The 7,454-nt window shown below is 42.2% G+C and overlaps 1 pseudogene; it reads right to left on the reverse strand.

Moving 5' to 3' along the window:
* Positions 1 to 6,684, reverse strand: part of LOC103266575 — a 9,072-nt pseudogene extending 2,388 nt beyond the window's left edge.
* Positions 6,685 to 7,454: the final 770 nt, after the last annotated feature.

Raw genomic sequence — 7,454 nt, forward strand, 5'->3', positions numbered from 1 at the left:
CAAAAAAAAAAAAAAAGCAGCAGCTCCTGGCAGGCCAGTGCGTCTCAACACAGAATCCCCACAAGAGGACTCTGCTCGGGTCACCACACAACCTAGTTTTCCCAGGACGCCCTCATTTTGCTGGTTTATGCTCGGGTCCCAGTGCACTTATTCATATCTGCCCCCTTCTGCTCCCTGTCGCTCTCAAAATTGTTCCAGTTTGGATGATAAATTATATGGTCACCCTGACGCTAAGCTGTTACATTTTGAGATTTCCACTTTGGTAAAAGACCAGACGGAGCTGTCCAGTGTTCTCTTCAACAAGTCACCACCGTCGTGCACCTGACTCTTCACTGAGGGCTGGAGCCCTGAGCTTCAAACCCGAGATGAGGAAGACCAGTGTTCAAATCCCAGGAGGAGGACACTTGTTCTGTCTGCTTATCAGACACTATTACAGTGGCTTTCACAAGTAAACCCTGGGGTTGCACAAATTCATACAAAATACTTTTTTATTTGGGGATCGAAATTAATTTTGTATCCCAAAAGTAAAGTAAGACTTTTTTTTTTTGAGTCAGAGTCTCACTCCGTGGCCCCGGCTGGAGTGCAGTGGCACACTCACGGCCACCCCAGTGTCAACCTGCTGGGCTCAAGCGATCCTTCTGCTTCAGCCTTCCAAGTAGCTGCTGGAACTACAGTCGCACGCTACCACGCCCCGCTAATTTTTTACTGTAGAGACGAGGTCTTGCCAAGTTGTCTGACCTGGTCTCGAACCCACAGGCTCAGACAGTCCACTCGCCTCAGTCTCCCAAATTGCTGGGATTACAGGCTGAGCCACGGAGCCCGGCCAGTAAGACTCTTAATGTAACCATCCATAACCCATAGGCTTTACATTAATTTTAATTTTAATTTTTTTAGAGACGGGTGCTTGCTCTGTTTCCCAGGTTGAAGTCCAGTGGTGTGATCATAGCTCACTGCAGCCTGAAACTCCTGGGCTCAAGCAATCCTCTTGTCTCAGCCTCCCAAGTAGCTGGGACTACAGGTATATATCACCACACCCAACTATTATTATTATTATTATTTTTGTAGGGATGAGATTTTGCTAGTTTGCCCAAGCAGGTCTCAAACTCCTGGGCTCAAGCAGTCCTCCCACCTCAAAGTCCCAAGTAGCTGGGATTACAGGCATGTGCGGCCATGTTCAGTTTACGGATTCTTTAAAACCAAAGTTTTTCAAGATGAATTCTGACAAAATGCAAGCATATGATCTACCAAGATCAACCAGAATAAAACAGTTTTAGATTATGAACAACCTAACAGAAGAGACTCATGAGTTGCTACTTGCTTGGGGCTGTTTCTGTTCTGAATATTCTATATGCTCCTGAAATCATGATACTCCAATATTTGCAGTTAGTCTTAATTCTGATCATATATGCGCTATCTCAAATTGGAATGCCCACCTGTAGATAAAAATTTATTAAAAGCAGGCATTAAACTTAAGAGCTACGTTTTATGACCGGGCTTGGTGGCTCAGTCTGTAATCCCAACACTTTGGGAGGCTGAGGCAAGTGGATTGCCTGAGTAGACGGGTTCGAAACCAGCCCGGACAACTTGGCAAGACCTCATCTCTTCAATAAATCAAAAATTAGCCAAGCATGGTAACACACACCTGTAGCTCCAGCTACTCAGAAGGTTGAGGCAGAAGGATCACCGGTCGACGCTGGGATGGCCGTGAGTGTCCCACTGCACTCCAGCCTGGACAATGGAGTGAGACTTCAACTCAAAAAAAGAAAAAGAAAAAAAAAGCTACATTTTATTCATGGTGTTTAGACTGATAAAGGACATTTCCTTGTCAGTTTCAGGATAGACTGTGATTACATATTTTAAATTTTCAAATTTTCTATAGGATACAGTACAGGTCCTTGTGTATGATAACTACAAAATCAGACAGTAATATTTTACTTTTTCCTCTTTTTAAATTTTAGAGGCCAGGCTCAGTGACTCAGCCTGTAATCCCAGTGCTTTGGGAGGCCGAGGTGAGTGGATTGCCTGAGCCCGCGGGTTCGAGACCCGCCTGGGCAATTTGGCGAGACTCGTCTCTATAATAAATCAAAAATCAGCCTGGTAGCACATGCCTGTAATTCTGGTTACTTGGAAGGCTGAGGTGGAAGGATCGCCGGAGTCCAGCAGGTTGAGGCTGCGGTGGCCGGGAGTGACCACTGCACTCCAGTCTGGACGACAGAGTGAGACTCCAACTCAAAAATAAATAAATGAATAAATAAATTTTAGATACTGGTAGGGATTGGGTCTCCGGTGACCTGTTCTCCAAATAGTGAATGTTGTGCCCCTTAGGTAGTTTCTGAAGCCTAACCTCCTACCCCGTTTCCTTCTTGGTGTCCCCAGGGTCTATTATTTTCATCTTTGTGACCACTTAGCCCTCACATATGAGTAAGAACATGCGGTGTTTGGATTTCCTTTTCTAAGCCAGTTTAAGTAGGACGATGATCTCCAGCTCCATCTACATTGCTGCAAAGGACATGATTTCATTCTTTGTTTATGACTGCATAGTTTTCTCTTTTTTTTTTTTTTTTTTTTTTGAGTTGGAGTCTTACTCTGTCGCCTAGACTGGAGTGTAGTGGCTGCTCCCGGCCACCGCAGCCTCAACCTGCTAGGCTCCGGTGATCCTTCCGCCTCAGCCTCCAAGTAGCTGGAACTACAGGCGCGCGCTACCACACACGGCTAGTTTTTGATTTATTCTAGAGACGAGGTCTCGCCAAGTTGCCCAGGTGGGTCTTGAACCTGCGGGCTCAGGCAATTCACTCACCTCAGCCTCCCAAAGGCTTGGGATTACAGGCTGAGCCACTGAGCCCGGCTACTGCATAGTTTTCCATGGCGTATATATACCACATCTTCATTATCCACTGATAGATTGTTGGGCATCTAGGTTGATTCCACATCTTTGTGATTGTGAACTTGTGCTGCGATGAGCATGTGGATGCAGACATTTTTATCTCATGACCTCTGTTCCTTAGGGTAGATGCTTAGTAGTGGGATTCCTGGATCAAATGGGAGACCTACTTTTAGTTCTTTAAGTAATCTTCATACTGCTTTCCACAGAGGTTGTACTAATTTGCACTCCCACCAACAGTGTGTCAGCATTTCCTCTTCTCCACATCCACGCCAGCATCTGATGTTTGTTTGTTTGCTTGTTTAACGATGACCATTCTGACTGGTGTAAGGTGGTGTCTCCTTGGGGTTTTAATTTGCATCGCCCCGATGATGAGTGATGCTCAGCATTTTTTTATATGTTAGTTGGCCAGTTGTATACCTTCTTTTGAAAAATGTCTGTTCATGCCATTAGCCCGCTTTTTAATGGGGGTATTGGCTTTTTTCTTGATTTATTTAGTTCTTTGTAGATTCTGGGTATTAGTTCTTTGTCAGATATATAGTTGGTGAGTATCTTCTCCCATTCTGTATGCTGCCTATTTGCTGATTATTTCTTTTGGAGTGCAGAATCTTTTTGGTTTAATTAAGTCTCACTTATTTTTGTTTTTGTTTCATTTGCTTTTGTGGTTTTAGCCATAAATTCTTTGCCTAGGCCAATGTCCATAAGAGTTTTTCCTAGGTTTTCTTCTAGGGTTTTTATGATTTCAGTTCTGACATGTAAGCCTTTAATCCATTTTGAGTTAATTTTTGTATATGGGGAGAGATAAGGATCAAGTTTCATTTTTCTGCACATAGCTATCCAATTTTCTCAGCACCATTTTTTGAATAGGGTGTCCTTTCCCCGTTGTGTGTTTTTACCTCTTTGTCGAAGATCAGTTGGTTGTAGGTGTTTGGGTTTATTTCTGGATTCTCTGTTCTGTTCCATTGGTCCATGCGACTGCTCTTGTATGAGTACCATGCTGTTTTGGTTACTACAGACTTGTAGTATAATTTGAAGTCAGGTAATGTGACGTCTCCAGCTTTGTTCTTTTTGTTTAGGATTAATAGCTTTGGGTATTCTGGCTCTTTTTTGGTTCCATATGAATTTTGAGATTTTTTTTGTCTAATTCTGTGAAAAATGACATTGGTAGTTTGATAGGGTTTATATTGAATCTGTAGATTACTTTGGGTAATGTGGTCATTGTAATAATGTTGATTCTTTCAATCTATGAACATGGGATGTTTCTCCGTTTGTTTGTGTCCTCTGCAATTTCTTTCATCAGTGTTTTGTAGTTTTTCTTGTAGAGATCTTTCACCTCCTTGATAAGAGTACTAGATATTTTAGCTTTTTGGCTGCTATTGTAAGTGGAATTGAGTTCTTGCTTTGGTTCTCAGTTTGGTTGCTATTGATGTATTGCAGTGCTACTGGTTTTTGTGTGTTGAGTTTGTATCCTAAAACTTTACCAATACACTTATCAAGTCCAGGAGTCTTTTGGAGAATTTTATTTTTATTTTTATTTTTTTTGAGTTGGAGTCTCACTCTGTCACCCAGACTGGAGTGCAGTAGCCGCTCCCGGCCACCGCAGCCTCAACCTGTTGGGCTCCGGCGATCCTTCCACCTCAGCCTTCCAAGTAGCCAGAACTATGGGTGCGCGCTACCATGCCCGGCTCGTTTTTGATTTATTGTAGAGATGAGGTCTCGCCAAGTTGCCCAGGTGGGTCTCGAATCCACGGGCTCAGGCAATCCACTCACCTCAGCCTCCCAAACACGGGATTATAGGCTGAGCCACCGCGCCCAGCCTGGAGAAATCTTTAGTGTTCCTAGTTATAAGAGCATATCATTAGTATACAAAGATAGTTTGATTTCTTCTTTATTGTATTTACTTATTTATTTAATTCTATTTTTTGCCTGATTGCTCTGGCTAGGCATTCCAGTACCTTGCTGAGAAGTTGTTGGTGAAAGTGGGCATCTTTGCTCCAATTCTGAGGGGTAACGTGTTCAACTTTTCTTCATTCAGGATGACATTGGCAGTGGGTTTGTTACAAATAGCTTTTATTATTTTGAGGACTGTTCCCTCTATGCCTACTTTTTTTGTTTTTATAGCTTTTATGAATCAAGTATAAGGTGAAAAGTGATAATTTTCAGATGCAAGAATATGATATGCCATCCCACCCAAACATATTTTAAAGTTCCATGCTACTTATGATTATTACGCATAAGAACCAATCACAAACTAAAAAAGAAAAATGTAAGGACTTCCTTTGCTTTTGGAAAACCGCTGAGAAACAACAAAATTCTTATTAGAAACGCAGAAAAATTTGTTTTATACTGTAGTTAATATGCCCTCTTTTAGGCATTAAGACACATTCCTTTCTTTTTTTTTTTTTTTTTGAGTTGGAGTCTCACTCTGTCGCCCAGACTGGAGTGCAGTGGCCGCTCCCGGCCACCATATGTTTGTATCCTTAATACAGCCATAAGTTTACTCTTTATAAAAATCAAGTTTCCTCGTAAAAACTGAGTATTTCACCACACTAATCTTCAAATTGTAGCACTAATAATGTAATTATACACACTCATCCTCATCTCTAACTTAAAATCTGCACAATAGATTTAAATCACTGGAATGAATAAATTGGTCAGGAAAGCAGTACTCGCTCACTTGCAACATGATTTGGTAGTCAATATTCCTGTTTTCCAGGAAAAAAGGAGATTTCATGAGCAGCAACACTGGACTCCTTGTGGTTTCATTGATTAAGAGAATGTTTCTGAGCAAGTACTTCTTTTTTTTTAATCCAAAACGTGCTTATTGGGATGGTTTCCCATTCATCTTGATTGGGGTGCTTTTAGTGTTGCTTCCTCCTGAAGGAACATCCTTCTGTGAGCCTTGCTTTTCCTTCTGTAGGCTGACAGAGGACAATGGAGCAGCCAACACACACAACTACTGTTTGTGCGTGGCTGAAGACCATGGTGATTTTATAGCATCCTGGGCATTTCACGTCCATGAAATAGGAGTTGGGCTCTGCACCCGGCTCTTCTTCTTTTGTTTCCTCTTCTCCTCTGGAGAGGGATGAAGGGGTCCTTTGCGAGAAGCATGTTCTCATGGGTAGGTCGTTGCCGCCAGAAAGGCAATCAAGTACTTCTTAACAGGTTGATCACAAATCTGAGTCTTCTCTCCTCATGATGGCACTGCCAGACACTGCACACTTGTGGACAGTGTCAGGACCTGCACCACCATCAACCTCTATATCCAGAGATGGAAACTGGGTTCTCAGTCAGTGAACTTTTGACATCATCTCTTCCATGAATTTCTGCCCTCCACATCCAGGTTCCACTATCATAACCAAGGCCATGTCTATTTGATTAGCCCATGGTGCCAAATACTCAACTGTGGCTCCTGGTTTGATGGCAAGGACAACCTTCATCCCGTTCTCTTACATGTCTGTAATCAAATCTCCTGGGTTCTCAGTAGCCTTGAGATAAAAGGTAGACTGATTGACGCCTGCTACGGTCATTGGCTTTACCCACTGTTCGGGCCTAGACACCATCATGTGCATGTCAAAGAAAGGGTCCTGGCCCAGATGCTTTCAAAGGCTTTCTACCACAGGGTGACCAAAGGTAATGTTGGGAACAAAATGCCCATCCATTATATCCAGGAACAGATAATCAGCCCCAGAGTCTAGCATCTGGAGGCACTTGGCCTCTAAATTGGCCAGGGAGCTGTTGAGGATGGACAGGCCAATCTTACAGGTGATGCCATAGTGCTGGTTCCCCCACTCTATGCCCATTTTGCTGAGGGTTTTTATCATGAAGGGATGCTAGATTTTAGCGAATGCTTTTTCTGCATCTATTGAAATGATCATATAATTTTTGTCTTTAATTCTGTTTATGTAGTAGATAAGATTTATTGACTTGTGTATGTTGAATCACCCTTGCATCCCTAGGATAAAACCCACTTGGTCATGGTGTACTATTTTTTTAAGTACTGCTGAATTCAGTTTACTAATATTTTGTTGAGGACTTTTACTTCTATGTTCATAAGGGATATTGGTCTATAGTTTTCTTTTTTTGTTTTGTCTTTTCCTGGCTTTGATACCAGGGTGATACTGGCCTTGTAGAATGAGTTAAGGAGGAGTCCCTCCTCTTCAGTCTGGTGGAATAGCTTTAGTACAATTGGTTCCAGTTCTTTGCAGATCTGGTAGGATTCAGCTGTGAGTCCAACAGGTCCTGGACTTTTTTTTGTTGGGAGACTCCTAATTATTGTTTCAATCTCACTACTCATTATTGGTCTGTTCAGGGTTTCTGTTGCTTCCTGATTCATGGTTGGGGTGGTATGTTTACAAGAATTCATCCATTTCCTCTAGATTGTCTAGTTTGTTTGCATAGAGGTATTCATAACAGTCTTGGATGATCTTTTGAATTCTATCTTATTAGTTGTAATGTCTTCTTTTTCATTTCTGATTGTGCTTGTTTGAGTCTTTTCTCTCCATTTCTTTCTTTCTTTCTTTCTTTTTTTGAGTTGTAGTCTCACTCTGTTGCCCAGATGGAGTGCAGTGGC

The sequence above is a fragment of the Carlito syrichta genome, unplaced genomic scaffold (assembly GCF_000164805.1).
Source record: "Carlito syrichta isolate Samal-C Ts95f unplaced genomic scaffold, Tarsius_syrichta-2.0.1 Scaffold307225, whole genome shotgun sequence".
NCBI classification, from domain to species: Eukaryota; Metazoa; Chordata; class Mammalia; order Primates; family Tarsiidae; genus Carlito; species Carlito syrichta.